Genomic DNA, 24,231 nt, shown 5'->3' on the forward strand with positions numbered 1-24,231 from the left:
AAAGTGACTTACAGTCCTTAAGGCATCCCTTTCAGTTCCATCGTAAGTGGAGATCCACAGAAAAATAACAGCAGCAAATTCACCTGGACCATGATCTTGACTGAATCACTGCACTTCCCCGCAGAAGGAACACAATATTACATTTAAATTAATGATTAGCTGGTTATTAGGCACTGTGAGCACCTGAAATATAGTAAGTCTCTTCTTCACAAAAGGAAGACACAAGCACTAACCTGCCTGGTGAAACTGTTTCAAGAGGACAAACACATACACAAATAGTAGTCATCAAAAACAGATGAGACCACTTAAGGTTTCCCTGCTGGATTTCCCAAAAAACTTGGTTTTAATGGTATAAATACAAGGTTCACGATTTCTTTTAAAACTTGTATGTATAGCACTGATGGCAATGAAGCGAAGGGCACACAGGAGACCACAGTAAAGGTAAATCCCCCCATAGCCCAGGCGATGCATGACGTGCCCTTCGCTTGTGGGCATCATGGCACGGCTCTCGCGGCCGGAATAGCCCTCGGCTCCTTCACGTCTAAGCAAGGTTGAACGCGCTGTCTTCTCTCACAGCAGCACAACAGGGAGCCAATGGTGCCAAAAGCCCAAACCACAAATAGGAGGTTTCTTTATCATCATCAACAAAGCATAGAATCCAAAATTGCTGTTTTGACTACAAAACAGATGACTCCAGCTCTGCCAACGTTCAAGGTGTTTCCAATGCCAAAACTCACTTTGCTGAGACATATGCTCCCATATTTAGAAACAGAAGCTCCTTCTCTAGATGAAATTCTGTTCTTTGCCCTTTTTGTGCTTCTATTTCTCCTTTTTGTGCTTCCCATGTATGTTCCTCCTTTTTCTTATCTTCTTCCCTTGATTGCCCTTTCAATGCTCAGAGATTTTGAAGGCCCTTGCATCCTTCCGTTCATCACAGGCAGCTGTGCTTTTCCCTATCGCCTGCAAATCATACCCAGTAACTTGTGTTTGACTGATCATATCACACAAGGTATCCAGTCTCGATTTGAACACATCAGAGTTCATTCCAGTGGTAATCACAGATAAACACTTGTGTTTAATGTCTAATTTAAAATTGTCTGGCTCCAGCTTCCAACTATTGGATCTTATTTTTCTTTCCTCTTCCTGATTAAAAAGCTGGATATGCTTTCCCCATGAAAATACTTGTCCCTGTAATCAAGTCCCCTGTCAATCCTCTTTTTGACGAGCTAAGCAGGTTGAGCTCTCTAAATCTCCCACTGCGGGGAATTTTCTCCACTCTTCAAATCAATATTGTGGCTGTTTTCTTGACTCTTCAGTTTCATAAACACTTTTTTTCAGCTCGCCATAGCTTTCCAGCATTCATATGCAGTCAGATAAAAACCCTGTGTCGAAGGATCCCACCGGTCCTTCAGCCATAGCATCCCGTTGGGAAGTCATCTTCCTTTCTTTGCCTGCTGTGACCCCTCCATGCCCTTTCATGGTAACTCTTCTCAAGGATACCCTCTTCCAGTGCGTTGGATAAGGCACAGGGTATCGGGAGGACAGGAGGAGGCAACATCTTGCCAACCGGTCACTCTGCTCCATATAACTCATTATTATTGATTCCACACTACGGATATTGCCTCATCCACAATTTTGGCAGCAGTCATTTAATTTCTGTGTCCGGATTACAGACAGAGGTGTTAAGCAGTTTCAGGACTAGTTCTAATTCTTGTGAGACTGCACTAAATCCACACATCTTTCAATGGATAATCCCCACAGGCAAATACCTTAATCCATTAAACAGGACTGCTACTAATTCTACATACGAATTTTGTTAGGATTGTTTCTTTTTAACTGAGATTTCATGAGATACCAAATCTAACACCTCAAAAATTCTGCCACAACACGTAGTTACCCGTACCCATCAAACCCGTAACCCCATCAGGAACAGGCTCCCTTTTCAGAAGGCCGTGGTGACTGGCCTTAATTATCTCTCTAGTCTTTAACGCTATATTAATTCAGTCCTCTATCAACTTATCCATTATTTTTCTGGGATTGGTGCCAAGCTCTCCAGACAATCATCCCCTACCTCCTCCTGCTTTCCCTCTTTGTATGTGGGCTCCTCCAATATTCCCCAGTACACCAAGACGCATCGGATAACGGATCCAAAAACTCTTTGTCATCCTTGTATGATATATCACCCTACCCTCTCCAAAGATACTGAACAAGACTTTTTCCAACAGCCATTTCATCGCTTTGATCAGTCTCGCCTCTCCCGCCCACCATCTCTGTCCACCCGTCCCAGTTCATCTGTCGCACAGGTACAGAGATGGCAAATCCAGGCCCGGAGAACAACACAGACCACAAAGGCTCTCACCACAGCCCGCTCACAGAAGCTATTTCAGAGACTTCAGTGTTATATTTTAGCTGTAAAATCTGTTTTTTAGGAGAATTCAGCTGTGGCCTGTCTATATGATATTACCTCAGTAAGAAGTTTTTTCCCAGGGATGCCTGTTTCATCACCCCACAGCACCCTTTCCAGTCCCTGTTTGAGAAGCACATTTAGCACCACACATTAATTGAACTTTCAAGCACCAGCCCAGCGCTCGGTGATCCTAAGTGGACTGGACACCGTCTCCTCTCAGAGGTACGCTGCAAATTGCCGGATTAGCACCACACAACCCTAATGCGGTCAAGCACTTGAAATATAAGCTGTCTGACGTTATTTACCTGTAGCCAAGTTACAGTTCAATTACTGAATATCTCATTCAGGCAGAACAAAGAAAAAAGTATGCAAATGAGTGAATTTAAATTCACTTAATATAAAGGCCTAACATTTTTAAGGGCGCATTCCCTCTCCGGGGACATTTGGGTTTGGGGATTATAAAATACATAAATCTATAAATGGTTAAATGGATTGCCATTGCCTGAGCTTCAAAAGTTTGCATACGTTAGTCTTCTCAGTGAGTGCATGATATAATTACCACTGCAAATATATAGTTCCCCTGCCTACATCCTATCCTATGTAAGGATAAAAAAAATTCAGTCTAACCACCACCCATTACAAGGAGCTTTGTGCACAGACAAGCTTAGCATACATTTTGGAGGATGACAGTGGAAGAGGTTTTTATGGAGAATGCTGCTTATCTGCTGAATACAAAGATTATTCCAATTTTTTTTTTGTGATATACATGCTAAGATTAGTGAATAGCCCTTGATGTTTTTTGCCTGTTGGGGTTTTTTGGGGGTTGGTTTTGGGTTTTTTTTTTTTAAACAAACACAGAGGCATATTTCTTATGCACCAAAGATGAAATTTTCATCTTGCTGTGCAGTTGGAATTATATGAGGTTTCACGGCACAGCGATGTCTGACAGGGGGAATGGCTGACAGTGAAAATTTGCTGCACTGGTAGGATAATTAGGTACAACACTCCAAAGGTAGAATCCTGCACACGTGGAAATAAATGGGTGAAATTTCCTTCTCTTTAGGGGCTGCACAACCAGACCAGCTGTATCACTTTGTGGTGCCACCACACCGCCCTTCAGTAAAGCTTTGTGCCATGATACGGCTCAAACAGCTCTCCATTTTCAGCAGTTCCCTGGGCTGTAACATGAAGCCGAAAAGGCGAGTCCGAGTGTTTCCCAGCAGGTAGGCACCGCCTGGGCAGGTATCAGCCGAAAAGCACCTGCCAGCAGGGTGGGCAAAAATCACTGTTTGAGCACTGCAGAGACACAAACAGCGGGGATGCTGCAATTCCACACGATAACTGGAGATAATAAAACCCCCAGATTTAGGTGAAAGCCTAAGTCAAACGTCGTACGGTCGACAACAGAAAGATGCATTCGACACACAGGTAGCAAAGGTTGAGCAATTACTGTGGCTTTCAGTGGTAACCCTGTAAATTTAATGAAGTAGGTATGCCTTAGCTTTGCACAGCTGGGACAGTCCTCTAATCGCTGTTACTCTATAGCTTACAGTACATTTGTGATTTGTATGACTCAGAAAACAAGAATATTCATTACAGTTTCCTGGTTATTTGTTTCCAGTCAAAATAGGAGACAAGAATACGCCACTTGATAGGAGACACCATTATAAAGCTCCTAACGTGCCTGTTTGCAGCGGGCCCGAGCGCGCAGCCTGTTACAACACGCTTGCTGACGGACACGACAAGCCTGTGCCGGCGTCGGACACGCTTCTCCAGAAGCCCAGATGGCGTAAGTCAGTGTAACTCAATCATCCTCAGCAGCACCACGGTAATTTGTATCAGTCAAGGACCTGAGCCATTACGCCTATTTCTCAAACTGGTTAGGCTGTAAATTAGATTTTCATCACTCCTGGGACAAAAACCTGGCTCTGCTGAGGTCAGTGGGAGTTTGACCATCTATTTCAGTGGCGCCATGACTTCACCAGTGGTTTTCGTGTGCAATATTAATCCTGAAAGTCACCACGGCGTATCGGGTGTATTACTTTCCTAAAAATACATTAAATAAAATCTTTCATTAGTACTTGCAGATAGTAGTAGTTCAGCTCTGTGTGATGTTCTTCTGCTCAAATGTAACAAAAGAAATATTTATCCCAAAGGGTTTTGGATTTTAATTACCAGAATAGCTAGGGTTTTGATCGGTGTTTCAGCAGAACCCATACAAAGTAAGCACTGAGGACAGTTTATTCAGCTGTAAAACCGTCTCACGACTAAGAAGATCATATGGGACCTTCTCTGACTCATATCAGGTCAAAATAGAAACCTTCTAAAAACTACTCCCTACGATGACATTTTACTAGAACAAAGTCATTGGTGGAGTAATAGGAAAGAATAACCTGTGAAAAATGAAGCCCTGGGCCCTTATCCAGTAAAATACCTGAGCAGTACCCCCAATTTGAGTTACCAATTTCACTGAAACCAGCAAACGTACTGCGGTTTGGCGTATTTTGCCTATGAAAAAGTAAAACCAACAAAATCAGCCACACAGACATGGGTACAAGCACGCACACAGACCTCTATCAACCAATACAAACCACCCCAGTAGCGATAGGGAAGGATTTCAGTGATGGGACAGACCACACTGGGCCATGAGGTCACTCGGGGAAAAAATGGAGATGCTTCAAAACCTACAGTCTTTTATTATCAACAATTCTCTGATTTCAGTAAACTGCAGAAAAAATGGTGTAGCCTGTGAGTGAGTCTTAAGAGAAAAAAAAAAGCCATTGAGTTAATCACTACTGTTAGCTGAAAGCATTGTTATGGTATTTTCTAACAGAAAAATCTGCTCTGGAATAATAATTTTACTTTTCTTATAAGCAGAGCAATCTTTCATCAAGACTAATTTCATTTCAAGCACTGGGGATACAGCAATGGCACCAGCCATTTTTTTACAGCAACAGTCTTCCAGGTTTCCATCAGTTCTAATGCTGTAATACACACGACATAACGGAACGATGCATTTTTCAAATATACTTTAAATCTGTGGGAATACACCCCTCAGAGGCAGCCCTCTCTCCCTTTCAAGTGCCAGATGAGCGCAGCAGGCAGCATTCAAAGCCACCTCTTCTGTGTCAGCCAGCGGGAAAGACTGACAGGGAATTGCTTGTGTCACACTCCAAGAGTCTCCAAAGGAGACACAGGCTGAAAGGTGGATGGGCCCGATTCTGCAATTTATTTCTCCCTGCTCCTCTTAGGAGATTACTGCCTAACCAATTGATTTCAGCCGGGAGGCTGTCCTGAATAGGGACTGCTGTCCTTTCACAGTCTTCTCTAGGGTCTCCCAAAAAATGGAGACACTCAAAATGAGATTTTTAAAAGCATCTGACTAAAATACATTGGGAGGTAGGAGGACTTTGGCTCAATCAAATGTTTCAATTCACTTCTTTGGGACTGGAGCCTTATGCTTTCACTGCTTGGCTTGTTAATACTTACCCTTTCCATCCTCGAGGGCACTGAGGCTTCCCAGCCATCACAGACCCCCTTCACATGGGTTCATCCCACCCTTAAAGTTACAGCCCTGTCCACCTCTAAAAAAAGACCAGCAGCCACCGGCACGTGTGAACGCACCGCCCACGTGCTGCCTTCCCCGCTCCGGCGAGGCGGCGGCGGGTGCAACAGGAGCATCGCCGGGCGGGCGCAGGCTGAAGACCAAGCGCCTCTGCGGCGCGACGCGAAGGCTTCGGGCACGTCTTGTGCTGAGCCGCCTGCTGCACTGGGGCAGCCAGGGGGAACCGAGTCCGTGGCAAATCCACAAGGGTCGCCCTTCCCCACCTCCGTGACTGCAAGCGTGGGGAGGGTGAAATGGGGACACTATGAGACACTCGTTTTTGCCACAGGGAAAGCGGCTGTTTGGAGGTTACCCGTCGGGAGCTCGGCGTGGGGCTGCCCCCGAGGCAGCTCAGCCTGGCTGACAGACCGGCTGTTACAGCCACAGCCAGACCAGGAACCATCTGTTGAAAATACCCTCAGAAGCTGCGCTTTTACAGAAACAGCCCTGCCCGGGCTCCCCCATTGGCACCTTCTCCCCCAGCTGCTCAGGGCTGGATCCATTCATCTCTGTTTCTCTGTGCAGGAGAACAGGAGCAAAGACGAGGATGAATCCAAGTGGGCTCATCCCTGTCCTCCCCAATCTCCCCTTCACCCTCCCTAACCTGAGTCATATCCCCACCGCACCTCTAATTTAATTTCATCTTGTTGCTGACTCAGCAAAGGGAGAAAAACACCTGAAAAGAGAAATTGGCAATTTTCTTGATAAATGGAGAAAAGGGAGGGCTAGCGAGGGTCAAAAGAAATTATGAAGACTTAAAAGCCCTAACGAAGAAAGCAACATAAATCTTGGTCTTCTTACCTGGAGCAGGATCTGTACCTGGGGGTCACACTCCAAACAACTAACACTAGTTCAGCTGTAACAATAAACACTAATTTTAATGATAAATTGTTTTCCATCTGCATTTTGTGGAGTTTTACACGGGTGTAATGAAGGAAGACAGAAACATCTGCTAGGGAATGCTGCACCCTCAGAAAACAACACATCACCACGGCCGTCACAGCTCTACACCGTGCGTTTCGTACGGGGTGCCTGCACATGCTGGGATGATAAACCCGAGTCACCAAATATTACCACGTACCTTCACTTATTTATAATGCAGAGGCAACCACTACCACTGCAAGCACTAATCAGCATTTGGGTATGCAAATGCACTTACAGAAATCAATGCATAAAAGAGATACAAGGAGAGTATCTGTGAAAAACAAAACAAACCCAAACACAACCACCTTGAGTTTTGGGCGTTGACTTTCTTACGTAGAAACAATAGCGAAAAAAAACTGCTACAACAAAATCAAACAAGCTCACGTGTGCTTAAATCTTTCCCTAAGTCTGTCTAAGCCTAGAAAGGCAATTAACAAGTACACAGATTATGAACTATAATAATCCTAGCCTAGGAATACTGACAATGAGTTGAGATTTGGCTCACTGTGGCCCAAATATGGCAGCAGTTGTTATGGGTACTGCTACAACCTCCCCTTCCAGTCCAACACACCAGCAAACCACGGAACATCCAAGCTCTTTGTCTAGGAAAGAAGAGAAATACCTGGATTCCTTCTTTTCACCAAGAGGGAGGAAGAAATCTTCCAGAATGCCAACTACTATTGAAGTAAAATAGAAGCCATGACAGCCTGCAGCTCTCCTAGCCCCCGTATGCTTTTTCTCAGTTACGGTTTTAGAAGGAAAAGGATATGTCCATATTGGCAAGTAGCAGAGCTCAAAAGGGCTTAGATAAGTAGAGCAAAACGGTGCAGGGCAGCCCAAATCCACCCACACACATTGCAAAGGCATCGCTTCAGCTCTAGCCAGGAGGCCATGCATGAAAAGCCCACCGGCAGCTGAAGGACACAAAGTACACTCCTAACACAGATATTCTGGCTTAGGGTCACCCGAAATTAATCTGGTCTCCCCGTAACGCAAACGGAAGCACAGTAAGCGGGGGTGGGACGACTGCAAGATCCCCTTTCAAGAGACACTCCAGAACTAAGATGCCAGCACACGTGTACCCAAGGGTAACAATAAAGAGTTCACTGACATAAAAATATAATTCAGCACGTATGAACTGTATGCAGGATGCCACACCCTGGTTAAAACCAGTATTAGTACTTTAGGTAGATAACACCACGATAACATTTATCTTCCTTGTGCTTTTTGAGTACTAAGCCTGATATTTCCTTACACAGAATAGATCTGTTAAGAAACCAGTACCTCCTGTGAGGACAACGTAGCAGAGCTCTCCAGCCACATGGGCTGTAGGACGGGCCAGACCGCCCCGACGCAACTCGGGCAGCGATCAAACCGCACGTTCCACGTCGCGTTTCATTTACTCATAACGGAGCGCCGGGTAACGCCACAAGACCTCGCAGGATCTCACGCCTCGAGACAGCACGAGGGGAACTGGTCGAAAGCATTTGGTAGGTGACCGTCTTTGTTAAGACTCACTTGTGCCGCTAATGATCTCGGGTTTTGAAGAGGAGTCTAACCGAGAAAGGACAACTGAAACTTGTTGTAAGGCACTGAGCGCATCGCCGCCGGAATATGGTTTACAAGTAAGATTCCTGCCCTTTTCTTCATAGCCGCGTTACTCCCCAGACTCTGTACTGAGGCATCAATTTTAAGTATACGTAAGCTAAGTTGGTTACAAGGTGAACTTTGTGCTAGCAAAATAAAAATTATCTTTAGCAAAACAGAATTTCTACTTTACTGGAGAAATATACCAAAAGAAATTGTGGCATCTTGGAGGGTTGCTAAGCAACTGAGAGCTCCAGTGTCACTTGTTTGTGATCAATTCAAGTCATTCATCAGGCTCTGAAGCACCAGCTCAGGAATTCCAGCAAATCTGCGCCTTGGGAAAGCCACGGGGACTTCCTGCCGCACAATAACACTTTCTTTCCTCCAAGATAAACTTTGTAGATGTTCTTTTGATCTGTGTGATATGTTAATTCATTAGTCTTAACGTAGTTCTAATGGGAAAAGCTATAATTAACTAACTACAGCATTGTAACGCATGCAAGATAAACTGAACTAATTAGTAGTGTTTAAAGTAGTCCCTGTCCTCTCCCACTGGGGAAAGGAGCGGATCCCTCCTTATCACAGAAGCAACTGTCCACAACATCGTTTTATGTAACGTATGGCCAACTTTTCTTCATTTTTCCTTCCAGACATAAGCCATAAAATATATTCTTATTGGCAAACAAGATGGCTACAATCCCAGCCACTTGAGGTGCACATAAGTGGTGTGAATAATGTAATCTTCTATTTAAACAGAGGTTTATCCACTAGGTTTCTTGGGATAAGGAAGTGGACTGTTATATTTTCATTCATTAAGTTTAATTACTGAAGTAACACATACTGAATGTCCATAATAATTATATTCATTCACACTGGGAGTGAGTTAAATGTAATCAAAGCGTATAGAGCTGAAGTACAGTCTCTTCATTTCAGCTTCATATTCAGGGTTCATTTTATTCCTATTCTGATAAAAAAATCAATAATGAATTGCAAGAGTTTAGAGAACAAACTCGTTTCACAGCCATGTGTTGCATACGATGAAACTTCTACAACTCTTGGGCTGCCGACAGGTTTGGTTTGGTTTTTTTTTACTAAAGATGTTTAATGACACTTTCATGTATATCGTGCAATATTCCTGAAGGAGCTCTATTGCCTCCTGCAACCCTTGGCACCTTATCTTTTGCATCTTAGTTTAATGTAACATAGTCTGGTCTTGTAGTTCTTCTGTAAGCCGAACTCCACTGGCAGCAGATGCTTGGCCTAAGTAAGGGCCATGGAAACTGGCTAACAAGAATCTTCTACTTTACTAAAGAGGTGTTGTTTGGGTTTGGGGTGGGGTTTGGGTTGTTTTTTTTAAAGACAAAGAAAAAAATCATTATTTTTAAGCAACAGAAAAGTGTTCACTCAGTAGGAGTCATGCACTCTAATGCGTCAGAAAAAGCCAAGCAGAGGATCATGGGAAGCAATAGCCAAAGGACCATCTGCACAGCTCCAACAAAGCAGTGTCATACATGGGCAAAAACTACATATGCCTTTTAAAGTGCAGGTTTTTCCCCCATCTCCTTCCCTCAGACGTGTACCAAACTCATAATATTTATTATTTATTGCTTATGGAATGGTATTTGGGAGAGCCACATAGCAGGTATTTAACTCAGTCACATCAGATGAACCCTGGACAGTCAAACACAAATACCACCTGTCAAGTGTCCGGTGAAATTTTCCAAAACACATTTCAAGAAAAACTCTTCCTAGGTAGCTCTGAGAAGCAATTCACTCGCTTTATATCTGTTGAGTTATGGTTGAATACCTGCATGTTACCCAATATATCATGGCTCAGCCCTTTACTACCCAAAAATAAGAAGCAAATTAACATTAGTCATAGAAGCGATAGCTGAAAAGTCTATTTACATTTACTGTGTCCGACTATTAGAAACCAGAATCTCCTCGCGTTATGAAAACCGAAATGTAGCTGAGGCCCCTGATGCTCTGATCGCGCAACACAGATTGATAACGCACAGCACGCGACACTGAGGTTTAAGGGATCTTACAGCTCTCCTGGAGTGCAACACAATCACGTCACCTCCCCAGCCAAAAACAAAACAACTGGGGACGCTTCCAATTATTTAGGGATTGCAGGGAAAAAAAGATTAAAATACTCTCCCAAACCATTAGGAAGGAAAGCAGAAACAAGTGTTTGCCACAGATGGATGACATCCGGGCTCGCAAACTTGAACCCACCTAAATCAACATGAGACCGAGCACTCCATCCCCCGGCGACCCCGCCTTCGCCCCCCAGCCGCCCCCTCCCCGGGCTCCGCAGGGTCCCGCACCCCCCTGCAAACTTTCCCCGGCTCCTCCGCCCGCCGCGACGCGCCGGGAGCGGCTCCGGAGCCGGGGGCAGCCCGGACCGCACGGCGGGGATGGGGGAAGGGGAGGGGGCCGGGACCGGGACCTGCCCCCGGGAACCCCCCGGGGACCCCCGCGGCGCTGCGCCCCGAGCCGCGGGCACCTGCGCGCCTCTCCGCGGGGCTGAGCCCGGCTCCGTTTCCTCATTGCTTTGCAGGGCGAAGCCCGGCGCTGGCTCTGCGGGACCAGGTGCGGCACAGGGAGGGGGAAAAGGATTATTTATTTAAAAAAAAAAAAAATCATTAAAAAAGGCTTTTGGTAAAAAGGCAGGGCGAGCGGAGGCGGCGGCCGGGTACCCGCGGTCCCAGCGCCCCGCACCACCCGGCAGCCCCGAAGGGGGACCCGAAGGGACGGGGACGGGGACGGGGACGGGGACGGGGACGGGGACGGGGACGGGGACGGGGACCCCCCCCCGCCGTTACCTTGAGCCCGGCGCGGGCAGAGCCGGCGGGGGGCGGCCGGAGCTGCGGGTCGCGGTGGCGGCGGCGGCGGCTCCGCAGCCCCGTCCCGGCGCTCCAAATTAATCGCTCCGCCCCGAACAAAAAAAAAAAAAGAAAAAAAAAGGGGGGGGGGCAAAAAACCCTCCCAAACCCAGCCCCGCTCCACACCCACGAGAAGGAAGAGGGGTCCCTCCGTGACTGGCATCAGTATCTCCTCCGGCAGAGCTTGCAGGGAGCCATGGCAACGAGCCCCCGCGCCTCCCCAAACCGCTGCCCGCCTCCCCCGGGGGGCCGAGCCGCCCCCGGCCCCGGCCCCGGCCCTGCCCCGGCCCCTGCCCGGCCCCCGCGGCGGCTCCCACCTGCCGCGCCCGGCGCCCCCTCGGCCAGCGCCGGGAGCCAGCGGCGCCTCCGCCCCGCCGCGCTTCTCCGGGCGGCACCTGGGGATGGCGGGGAGGGAGCCGGGGAGGGAGGGAAGGAGGGAAGGAGGGGAGCCCCGGCCCGGCCCGGCCCGCCCGCACCTCCCTGCCCGCCCCCCGCCCCGGGGGGGCCGCGCCGCCGCCGCCCGCCCCGCACTGGCAGCGGCCCCGCAGGCTGGGGCAGGGGGGTCTGGGCACGGCGGGGCGGCAGGTGCCGGGATGGGGAGAGGGGGGCACGCCGGGTTCCCGGCCAGCCGAGTGCCAAAGGGGGTCAGAGGATAAAGACATGGTCGAATTGGGGGGAACTTCCCACCGGCAAGACCCCCCGCGGCTCTCCCCTCGGCGCGGTGGCGGGGGCCTCCGAAGGCTGGTAAAGGAGGGAACGAGCGCGGTCAGGAAACCCACCAATCCCCCCGCCCCCGTTTTACCCTTCTCTCGGGGTGCAGAAGTGTCATTTCTATTCAGTGGAAAGGATGAGGAATCAGAAAACCTCAGATGGGGATGGCCCTCCCCGCCCTGTCCACCCCTGCGCTCTCCCTTGCTAAAAATCCCACGCATTCATCATCACAGCACCTAGTGGTTTATATATTCAAACCTTGGAAAATCCATCTTCCCCTCAGTTTTTGCAAATTTTTTCCTATTTTTTTTCCGCATGTGCTCTATGGCGCGCGTGCGACCACAAAACCAGATCGGGTTTGTGCATGTGCTTGAACGCTTGGACTTTCTTACCTGAATGGTTTATTTCTGCAATCCCTTTGTAGAACGGGCTAAGTTTTTAAGCGATCGGTGAAGACAGTCATCTCAAAACTGCCAGTCATTTTCTTGAGTACTCCATCCAGAGACACCGTGGGGAGGTGGTGAAGGTCAGACATAATCATTTTCATGAGGGCTCGGACTTCTCAGTTTTCTGTCTCGCTGCTGACCTTTGGGTGTTTTTTCTTTTCTCTGAGCTTTGTCTAATGCAATGAACAATAATCATAAAGAGGCATTCACAGACATTAAACCATAAAACCACCCTACCGAATCACAGTTTGCACTCATGGGGATTATTATCATTTGGGTTAAAGATTTTTTCGGACAGTAGCAATAAGCATTTGTTGATGTAGTGGCCAACTCGTGTTGTTCATCTCCAGCAGATTTAGGTAAGTGAGCTTGCTTTCTGGACAGGAAGTAAATAATTAAATTTAAGGAAAGGTATTATAGACTAAAGTGGTAGTAAAAGAAAAAAAATGTGAAAATTAGTAGGGAAAAGAGTAGAATAATTTAATATACTTGTTCCGTGTTAAGAAAGCAAATTCAAAACTCTATTATAGTAATGTTATGCTCGATATTTTAGTCATGCGAACTAAGGCAATTCATAGATACAATTTTCATATTAAATTACGTTTAAGTCAACTTCCGTCGATATAAATGCCAAACTTCTCACCCAACGCATGGAGAAAAGCTTCTGTTATGTAAGGAAAGCGCGCTGCGGTTGCTTAGAAAGCTCTGACGTTGGGTCTCTGTGCAGCGGAGGCCCAGCCCAGCACACACAGAAGGAGAGGGGAGTTCTCCCTTTGAATCCCGCTCTCATAGCCAAATCCTGAATTGACTTACTGTTTCATCCAAAGACAGTAAAATGCTATATTTACAGCACATTGCTTTCCAAAGCAACCAACAGCTAAGCAACAGGGCTGTGCCCCCGTGCAGCGGAAACCTCTGAAAGTAAAGGGAAGAGGAGACAGCTGTAGAGGAATGGCTCGACCGTGTCAGGGCTGCCGACGTACTGAAAAGCCGTTTGACCCTGCATAAACGTGGCCATCGGAGATTGAGTCAAAATCCAGAGATGCCTGGAGATTTACTGAAGCGTTGGCAGAAACTGAAGACGCCAAGGGTGGGAAGCAGTGCTCTGCTCGCCTGGGAGCAGAGATAACAGAGCTGGCCAGAGAGCCGGGGAGAGCTGGCATTGCCCCTCCTGCCATTGCCAAGAGGATGAAAAAAGGGGGGGCAATGACTCTTACCCACTTCTGGCCAATACTATCCCCCTCCTGGGATGCCTCGGCTGTACCAGGAGTTTCCAGGTTGATTTCTGCAGGGCTCTGGCATAAAGAAGAGAGACAACAATTTAATTACCTCCAGTGACTGTCTGAGGCAGGGCTGCTGCCAAAGTCAACTTCCTAGACTGCCCAATACCTACGTCGCTGCATCCACTACCCGGATACTCTGTGCCACAAACAGAAAGAAGCCAGGCTTGCAAAATGCAGCGACCTCTTAGACTTTCATTTCCCTGCCTAGCTGGCCCAACTTTTAGATCCTCCCCGGCAACATGATTTCCCCAGCATCTTCTCACATTTTCTGGTTTCAGCCCATAATATGGAAACCATTAAATTATTTTAAATTTTCACCACAGAATCATGCAGATAGTTTTCCTTCCACTAGGAAGTCGGCTGCTGGAAAAGTCAAAGTAAGTCATCTTACCAAAAACTGCTCCACACTTCCAAACCAAAATGTGTTCACGTTCATAGTAAGACACGGCACGAATCACATCTATTTCCAAGACTAAGTTGTGCCTTAAGTAAAGTGTAAATAGACATAATCCAGTGCACTTTAGATTTCACTGGGTAATGAAACAGGGCAAAAGTCATAGCACTTAAGTCTGCACGGAACAAAAATGAAGACAGAGAAGCACAGTTCGGTCCTCCCTGTGTCTCCACAGAACTGCTCTTTATTTTGGGATTTCCTGCTGAAAATCAAGGAGCCTTTTCATCAAACCCGCGACTTGATGTGAGAATGAGAGAGCAGCACTGCTAGAAACATTGGAATATTGCATTAAATCTCTCTAGGCGGCTCCCGATCCCATGTTTAAAAGACATGCTAAACGCATAGTAGTGTCTGAAATCAAGTGTGAGGAAAAAAAACTCAGAACGTTTTCTCAGGAATGGTCTAAAGAAATCAAAAGGAATAGAGGGTGTGTTTGTGCCTATTGCAACTTTAACTTGCTACCCAGCTTACTGCATGTCCCTCCCTCAAGAAACACCTAGCATTTGAAAATCAGTTCCAGAGCCTGATGGGAGGCTCAGAAGATTTCCAGCCTTACTCTAAATGCCATTTAAGATACATGAAATACTCGGGACAAAAGAACAGATTGGCCAGATTTTCTTCAGAGAAAATTCATTTTCCTTGCAATTGCCAGCACATATCCCACCACCACAGCTCGTCAATAAAGATGATGTAATTTTTTTAATAGGTTGATATGCAAATCTAAAGCTTTTTGTTTGTTTGTCTGCAAAAGCTGCAATAGAAACTGCATTAGAAATTTTCGACTGCATTAGAAAGTTTCAGCTCAGAGGGAAAGATTTTAACTGTAAAGGGAAAAACATAGATTAGAGTGTGATGCATGTCCTGCCAATGGTGTATTAAACATGTATCTGAGCATACATCATCAACGCTTAGCTTTGACATGTGGAAAGTTAGATGGGTCTTGACCGGAGCAGAGAAGCAAGCTACGGGCATGCAAGATAATGCTCATCTATCCCTTCATAATGAGAATACAGGAAAACTCCACGTGATCAAAGGACAGCAAATTTAAAATGAATTAAAGGAACTACCACTTTTCACAGTTCGAATCAATCCCAGGAATTTAGCCTTTGAAGAACCTGGAGCGAAATGCTGGGATTTTTTTTTTCTTAAGATAATTTTTCGAAGTCTGAATAATTTTATGACTGCTAATAACATTTGTAACTATGCAAGCTAAGATAATAACAGTGGTAATCAAATCTCATGCTTCAGGGCATAAATTGATTGCTTGAAGGGGCTATGGAGGTCTTTCTTTTTTCCCCACTACTGAGTACATGATTTCACAACTAAGTGCATTGCAAGGGGAGTGTTTTCTACTGTGGCTAGTCAATTGATCTAATCCATAATAACAAATACGACCCCGAAATACAGCGAGGTGCCTATCTGCTTCGCAAACACTACTAGATTCAGGATCAAATTCAGGGAAATATTTGGTTCTTATTTTCCAGTTAGTTTCCTACATTTCTTATGAAAGGAATCAGTAAGGCCTAGATTAAAAAAAAAAATAAACCAAACCAAAACCCCAATCCCTACAAAATTTAGGAGCAAGAATCTCAGAATAAATCTTAAAGACCCAAGTTAGGGAAGTGGGTTCCCCCATAGTTAGATTCAAATCCAAAGATCACGGTGAAAACTAACCAATCCTTGGAGTATCAAGTCACTGCGCAAGCTGACCCATGCACCTTCTACGGCCAGCTTGTAAGAACTCACTTTTGAAGACAACCATAAGTTTCCATCAAAAAAAGAGGCTGTGGTCTCTTTTCTTTGAAAAACAGGCACAGCAAGAGATGAGAGAGCTCAGCCTGGAGATGGGGATTTAGGTTTCATTCCAAACTGTACCAGAAAGCTCCACACGAGCTTGTACTACACTCTGGGACAGAGATAAATTGGGCTCTGTGGAACATATTTCTTCAAGCAGAAATTAATTAAAGATTCAGTGGACCTCCCCTGGAGCAAAACTGCACCTCACCTTTACTAGGGCATTTGTGGAAGGAAGGCTTGAGCTCCAGCAGTGCCACAACAGACTATTCATGCTTTTTCCTTCAAGCACTCACTAAAGATCCTAGAACCCATCCAAAAGCTTCCTTCTGAATGAATATATGATATAATACAATAACTTTGTAATCTGCCATATATGATGTCATCGCTTGTTAAGTGAGAATTTTCTCATTCCAGGTTTTACGTTTGGGTTGGGTTGGGTTTGGGAGGTTTTCTTGCACTGCGCAGTAGTGACGTTCCCAGATACAACGCTCCAAAGCAGCACTCTGTAGCACAGGTTTCAAGTACATTCGTGTAGTGAAAGTACAGGTCTGCCGTGTCAAGTCTGGCTGGCCACTCCACCGTGGACACCTTCTCCTTTGGCAGCCTGCCCAGCTATCCAGCCGGCGTACACCCGTTTTTGGGATGAAGCTACAGAACTGTAAGTCAAACAAAAAGGCTGTGCCTGAATGGCAGACCGACTCCTGCCCGGTCGTCCACCACACAATGAGACAAGTCCATTTCTAAAGAAAAGCAAGTACCATACTCACAACAAAATGCTATCAGAAAATGTATCTTTGGTCCTTGCGCTGAACTGGCCCGAAGCCCAGAAAGAGCAAGCCACAACATTTAGAGAAATGGAATCGTGACTCGCGTCAGGACAACGGCATCGATCTCATTCATTTGTGTAAGAGATTAAAGAGGCCTAGGAATAGAGATTTTCTATTTCCTGAACAGTAACTGCGAGTCACTGGGCAAAACATCAGCAAGGAGGTCCCCATGGTTGTTCTTATTCTTGCCTAGTGTGGAGGTGGGATACGCAGAACGAAGCCTTTGCCTGGGTAACCCGTGAACATAGTCATAGCGTGTTCAGTGATTTATACGAGACCTATCGCTCACCAACCACTGAATAAAATGCTTTCTTTTTGCTTTCTGTCACGGTCAACTGGCATAATTTGCACCAAATGTCCGCCGCCAAAACCCTACACACATATAACACAACCCGATTATCTGTACTCCCCTATACAAAAATAAAACCCAGTATTTTAGACAAATGGTTGGCGCACATTTTTCCACTGAGCGTCAAACACCTTTGGATCATAATAACAGGTAACATTACAGAGTTATTGTAGCTACCCTTGAAACTGACCAGTCACAGTTATGAATGTAAAGACCTAATTCAGAATTGCCAGGGACCCCCCCTCCCCAGTTCTGCAGAGACGTGAACAAGATGATTACTGAGGGATTCATTTGGTTTTCATGAGAAAAGAAGAAATGACACTGATCTCCTAAGACAGGGACAAACAGTGGTCTTGGCTAATGCTATCATTTGTATTCTTCCATTTTTTATGTCCATCTAGTGAACCGATTTTATTAAAATAACCTACATTAAAGTCCAAATCAAAACCAAAACACTAGAGGAGTTGTTGCTGAACCATTCGGTGCTCCCTGTGTTCCTTCACCAATTTAATCTGACTGGGGGGTTGCAGGGTGTTCAATAGGTCACCTGCATCAGCATTTTCAGTCCAGACAATTTGCTTCTAAATACTACATGGTATGATACACATTTTCCAATTACATTTCAGACTGCTTTTAGATTCTACCAGACAAACAAAGTTACATGAAGAGTAGAAGGCTTAGGAAACAACAGCATACAAATAACTGTTATATTAAAGCAATTTTTTTTTTTGCACAGTCAAGCTATCAGCAGTTACACAAAATTATTAATGCAAGCAGGGAAGCAATAGCTTGATCACCAACAAAAGATTTCTTCCTAAAATATTGGCAATTCTCATGTAACAGAGTACATAAATGATTTATCCCTCTTCAATGTCCTTCAGACAAGACATTCAAGGAAAAAAAAAAATATACTGTGAATATCAGATACAATAATTGGGAAAACACTGTAAAAACAGGCATACTTCCACCTTACCCTTCAACCATATATATATGTTATTTTTATGTGTATATATATATAAAAACTGATGTTATGGAGACCCTGGAAATTTTATTAAAAATAAGCATCACTCAGTAAATATTGGAAATACTGTCACTAGCCAGGGTGATGAGTATGAGCCAAAATTTACATTCTTACAGGAATGAAACTAAGGCCTCTCTTTAAAGCCTGGGGATTACCAAAACGGCCAGAATTATACTTGTAAGGCCTGATAATATACCCAAATACTTTTAGTAGACTGTACAGGCAATACTTAGTGGGTTTGGTTTTGTTTTGGTTTTTTTTCAGTATCTAAATTAAAAGGATAAATAGTTCCAAAACTTTCAAATCAAAACTAACAGTAAATGGAGGTGCAGGGTGACCGGAGCCATTTGGTGAGCAGGCTGTGAGCACGCAGTACACTTTTTCAGGACAGCCAGTAAATGCAATGTGGTGGAGCGAGGAACAAGCGTTGGGATCCCTACTGAGAACCTATACTCTGAGTGGGACCTAAGTCTGAGAGGGATTTAAGAGCTGTACATTGAACCTCATCTATTTGGAGGGCTACAAAATCCATAGCTGTATAAGCAGAGGATATTAAGTAGGTATAAAAAGTCTCTATTGCTCTCGTATTTTGTGCTGGTACGTATTTTGGAGTTCAAGTGTCTAGCCCTACCATCTGCAGCTCCGGGTGGATAGCAAACCCCTCGCTCGGATCCAGAAAGGAGTCAGGCAAACAACTGCAGCATTGGCAAGTACATCTTACAGTGAGCAATGAGAATTCAGCATGTTAAGAGGTGATTAGATCCCAGTCTGTGGCACCAGAGGGAATAGGTATTTTGTAACGGAGGGCTCCTCTATCCAGCTGAAAAAGTATAACAAGGTCTAATGACTGGCAGATGAGAAAATTGTGTGTTAATTTTTTTTTTCTAAACAGTGAATGTCATTAACACTTTGGCAAAATTTTCCTGTGGTAAATTATTCACGATGGGCCATTCTAACACCAAGACTACACGTTTTTCATAAAAATACTTCTTAGTTTGAGAAAAAATATCAAATCAGGGATGTATTATATAAGAAATTCATGATAGCTGATCACAAAGGCTGTTCTGCAGCCCTTGCCGATGCCCAGCAGTGAAGAAGGCACAACTCAGCGCAAGGTCCAGGCCAACAGGACCCTGCAACGAACCACGGCTGTGAAGATGACCTCAAAAGAAACCAATTAATCCAAGTCCCGTCGGGAAAAAGAAACAGGTTTTGAGCCCTGTCTAGCTGTGAAGTGGCTCCAGCTGTAGCAGGCTACACAGGCTTATCCTACGCTGTCACCTGCCTGTCCCGTGCATACTAGTTTGGCTGGATGTTAAATCCAACCCTGAGGGGAAGCAATACCAGAGAAAAAGTGCTGCCAAATTCACCTGTATTTAGATTCATGCGGGTGTGCTATGTTGCATACTGATGTAATGATATAGAATTATCACAGTTTCGCTTGAAGTTCAAGCTGAGGTGGCTTCCAGCTCCTTGAAGTTAACGGAGCTGTGACACTTTCCATCAGCTGAAAATTTATCCTATATACTTTTCTAAATATATCTATCAACTCTAACAGCTCTAACTGCTTTCTCAGTCCTTCTGCCATCTGCTTTTTTGCTGGGCTCATATGTGTTTCCCTGGCAGTGACTCTGTAGAACATACTAAAGCAGTGAAAAGCACAACGGAAAGTATATTTTTAAAGTGTCTTGCCTCATTTGGGAGTTAAATGTACTTATATCACAAATGCGTAGTGACTAAAAAAATAGCAGAAGCCAATACATCTGCATTGGGGAATAAGTTTCTCTGCAAAGTATTCACTGACTGCTGACAAAACCAACCCCTTACAAGGCCCGTGAACGCAGCCTAGCATATATTCCACACTTGAAGAGTCGCACACATCCCTTATACAACCACCGAAGAAAGAAATCCCCATGCCAACATTCAAACTCTGGACAGGAATGCAAGTCAGACATCATTTTGCCATGATGACAGTAATCGCCAAGGTACAAAAGGAACTTTTCTAAAAGGAATTGTTTCTAGAAAGCTATATTCAAGCCTCTGTCCAAGTTGCGAACGCCCAAACTGTTTATATTTCTCTTACCCTTGCTAGAATGAGTCTCTTTCCCCAGTGCCATCCATGAGGCGCTGAAATACATTAAAAGGCTTTCACGCTTTCTTGGTGGCGGGAGCAGGAAGGGAGAAGAATTTACCATTTTCTTTCAAACTGTAACAAATAACAGTTTCAAATTTTACTTCTTCCTATGTGACTACATATCAATCCAATCTATATAGTTATTCTTCGGATTCATTGGTTAATTTATCCCCTAATTTGTAGAAGGGACTGTATTTTCTCTTCTCGCAATAGTCAGTAGATACAGTCTTATGTATCTGTTGAAAAAGGATGACTGCCAAGAGATTGGACTGACTGAAAATAAAAAGAGGGATGTTAAAGAGTGCAACTGCAGCAAAAGTAAAGCAAAAAAAACCCTAACACAAACCACTAATAACATGAAATCCTTATAAGATAACCTGTCTAACCAAGGCGGGAGTAAGCAGGGTTGGAAAAAGACTTCAAAATAGGCACAACCTGCTCCAATCAGCTTTTGCACCCATAAAAGTTTTAATTCTACATGAAGATGCATTTCTTCAGGCACAGCAGTGGAAATCTAACAGGGCCCTTAGGTGGAAAATTAGAATATAAAGGCTATCAACTGCCAATTAATCTTGTGAGGTCAATGGGAAACAGCCGGAATGGCTGTTTCCAGATGGGTGAAAGGGCGCCGTGGAATTTAATTTATCCTGTTACCAGTGCATTCTGGCAGATCTCCGAGCCCGTGCTCTCAGAAAAGGAACTGAAAGACCAATGAGTTGGCAAGATTTGGGGCCTTATGTGTCAGCTTCTTACAGTGCCTAGGCTGGAGATGTAAATTCACCCATGAAGTGATACGTGGGACACGCTGCTGTGCAGTCCTCGTCTGACAATACAGAATGGCCTGCCATGGGTGTCATCGTGTGTCTGAAGGTGATGCACTGGTTGTGCATGTTGCATACAGCCCAAGGGAATGCTTTGCTCTTTAATATTATTTGACTGCTCATTTAAATATTAGTAGTGCTGGGTAAAAAACCCTAAAGAGTTAAAAAGCTAGTCGCATTTTAAAGAGGAGACAGTATTGACTTGTCATAAAGAGTTGAGCACTTCTAATGTTCGATGTTGCAATGTATAATGGGCTAGCAAGTTATGTTCGTCAAGAGCAGCTGAGAGATATTCCAATTAGAAAAAAGATCATGTCTTCAAATAAAAAAAGTCACTGAAATCGTCAAAGCAATGGCTGAAGGTGTGAATGCTGTCGCTGGTTCATACAGCTTTGTGCTTCGCTGGGAAATAAAAAACAGTGAGAAATATTTGTATTACTGTGTGTTTTGTCTAGCATTTTCTCATCAAAAGACACTATTTGAACTTAAATTACTGAGCAAGCCGCAGCATATTTATGGCTGTGGATCTTCAGAGAGAGTCTTGAATACTGTGACGAGCCCTGTGCTGACAAAGCCTCTTTTAAACCACAGCTGATCTAGATATGGTCACAGACCACTCCGCCAAGGCTGATTTTAAATACTTCTGTAATAAAGTCAAGCACACCAGATAACCCCTGTGGGCATCTATTATGGTTACTAATATATTAATAGACTAATGTGGTTAAAAAATGGAATAGACTTAAATACGAAATGCTGTCTCTTTAAAATATGTTGTGACATGTATTAGCTCATTACCAATGGCATGAATATAATACCGGTAACAGACAGTGGTGTAGAAGAAAGAACACTTTTTCCCTATGGCATTGGTTTCTGCAAGTATTCGGCCTTCAAGATACACAGTTAACCTTTATCCTAAGCGCGTTACCCTTCGTGACAAGGGAAACTTTACTTACGTGTTTCCCAGAAAATGCTGCTCTGGTCCACCAAAGCAGGTAAGGTCATTAGGTGGAAATGCGAGAGGCCATAGATTTCCCCTGTCTCTGCAGGCTGACAAAGACTATTTCTCACCTGGAAGGCGCGTAAGTCAGCGCGATAGGTTGTGCAAGGCAATGGAGAAAGCAGTGTTGCAAGTTCAGCGTGCAAACCACCAAAAGGCAAGAGAGTGTAAAATATAGCTTAAACTGTGATGAAGAGGATAAGGAAGGCTTACGGGTGTTTACGCTGATGAGGTTAGTGGCTTGGACTGTGACCCAAAGAGTGGATAAGATGGATTGCTCTAACGGTGTTGTCTCTATCTCGTGTAGGAATGACAATGAATAATGGGGCTTTAATTGGCAGCCGCCATTTCACCTGTACTGTATAAGTGCTCTCGCTTGTGTCTGCTGGAGTTATAGATCCCAAAATGGGCAAAGACAAGCTGGAATTAATAAAAAAAAAAAAGACGACAGAGTAAGAGGAGGGCGCGTTCTGACTGCTGGTATAAATCAGGAGTAATGCCAATGAGCAGTGGAGTGATACCTCTGTGAAACAGGAGCAAATGTGATCAGAATGAGACCCCTTCTCATTAAGTCAAAAGTCACTTCTGAATCAGGACAGAAACATAATACTCCCGTAGATTAAAGCTGCTGGAGAAACAACTTTTGCAAATGATTTTGCACAGGATTTGTTTTGCTCATCGAATAATTTATCATTACTTCTACTGCAGGAATGGCTATGGGTTCAGTGTTATATTAGGCTGTGGGCACACTCCTGAGATAACACAGGAAAAGATAGAAATCAGACAAAGAATGGCACAAACAATGACAATGTAATGGGGAAGTTCGGCAACCGGGCCGTATGCTTCATAGATTAATGCTCTTCTTGCATTTTCTTTTTGCAAATAATATGAAGTTGTTTCATCCCTTCATACCGTAACATTATAATGGCTGGTTTGGGCTATTGTCTCTAGTGGAGGGGAATTCGGGGACAGGAGGGGAAGGGCTCTTTTGAAGCGAAAAAGAAAAATGAAGAGGCAAAAAATGAAGAGGCGTGTGGAGGAAAAAAGGGTAAGATGGGAGCAGGGCAGGCGCGGATGACAAGTGAGTGCCAGGGGGGACACCGCCTGGGCCAACACCATGCTGACCCGCCGTGCCCAAGCGGGGCTGGGGGTAGGGACAGGCCCAGGACAGCCCCAAGGTGAGACGGGGGGTCAGGCCTGGGGCATGCAGAAGGTACAGTGAGGACCAGCAGGAGATGGCGTCAAGGACAAGACTGGACAAGGCTACCCAGAGGGTGACTCGGGTCCTTCCTCAAGATACCCATAGCACAGGTCCACGGCTCACTGGTCAGTGAGGGGGGTCCATGGGAGTTGGAACGGAGCACAGCCACACTGGTGCCATGTCCCAAACCCCGCCTAGGTGCCCAGGGCTGAGTTTAAACACGGTTCCTGGGTCCTGAGGGAGACGGTGTGCGACTGGAGGTCCTGGTGAGTCTGCTCAGGGCAGTCTGTTGGTGCCCTCAGGAAACACGGTGAAAGAAGATGCACAGCAAAAAGATAATGGATAAAAATCAGCTGACAGAGCCGAAAGGCATTAGCCTCTTGTGTGATGCTGTGGATCTGCACTGCAGAGCAGAGTTTCTCATTTCAGTTTGGACAATGACAGAATTTAGATTTCCCTCATGGGAGCTGGAGGGGCTGTTTTTTCTCTTCAGAGGACTTTTCAGCCTGGGGAAGAGGGAAGTCTCTGGGGTCTCCCCTGAGTCTGGGGGAAGCTGTGGGGTTCAGGGGGCCTGACGGACCTCCGGAGGGCACACGGACCAGCCTTGCATGCAGCTACAGAGTACTTCTCAGATTTTTTCTCTCTTCTGTTGTTATGGAAACAGCCTGTCCAAGGGATGCTGAGGTTCTGAATCCTGGATGTGCAACGAAGGCAGGTAGATAGGGGATCACTATGTGCAGTTTCAATGATGAATAAAGATTTGGATATTATTTTACATAT

At 45.1% G+C, this 24,231-nt stretch overlaps 1 protein-coding gene across 5 annotated transcripts in view; it reads right to left on the reverse strand.

Moving 5' to 3' along the window:
- CHL1 (cell adhesion molecule L1 like) overlaps positions 1-13,859 on the reverse strand; it is a 143,599-nt gene extending 129,740 nt beyond the window's left edge. For 4 of the 5 annotated variants that reach the window (XM_064453446.1, XM_064453447.1, XM_064453443.1 and 1 more), the window contains exons 1-2: positions 13,785-13,859; positions 12,514-12,740 (exon numbers count right to left, since the gene is read on the reverse strand). The gene's annotated coding sequence lies outside the window, so the exon portion shown is untranslated. Of the gene's footprint in view, positions 1-11,727; positions 11,802-12,513; positions 12,741-13,784 lie in introns of those variants that run through there. The other variant, XM_064453444.1, reaches the window with a different exon arrangement.
- Positions 13,860-24,231: the final 10,372 nt, after the last annotated feature.

This window comes from Phalacrocorax carbo, chromosome 6 (genome assembly GCF_963921805.1).
Source record: "Phalacrocorax carbo chromosome 6, bPhaCar2.1, whole genome shotgun sequence".
In the NCBI taxonomy this organism is placed as follows: Eukaryota; Metazoa; Chordata; class Aves; order Suliformes; family Phalacrocoracidae; genus Phalacrocorax; species Phalacrocorax carbo.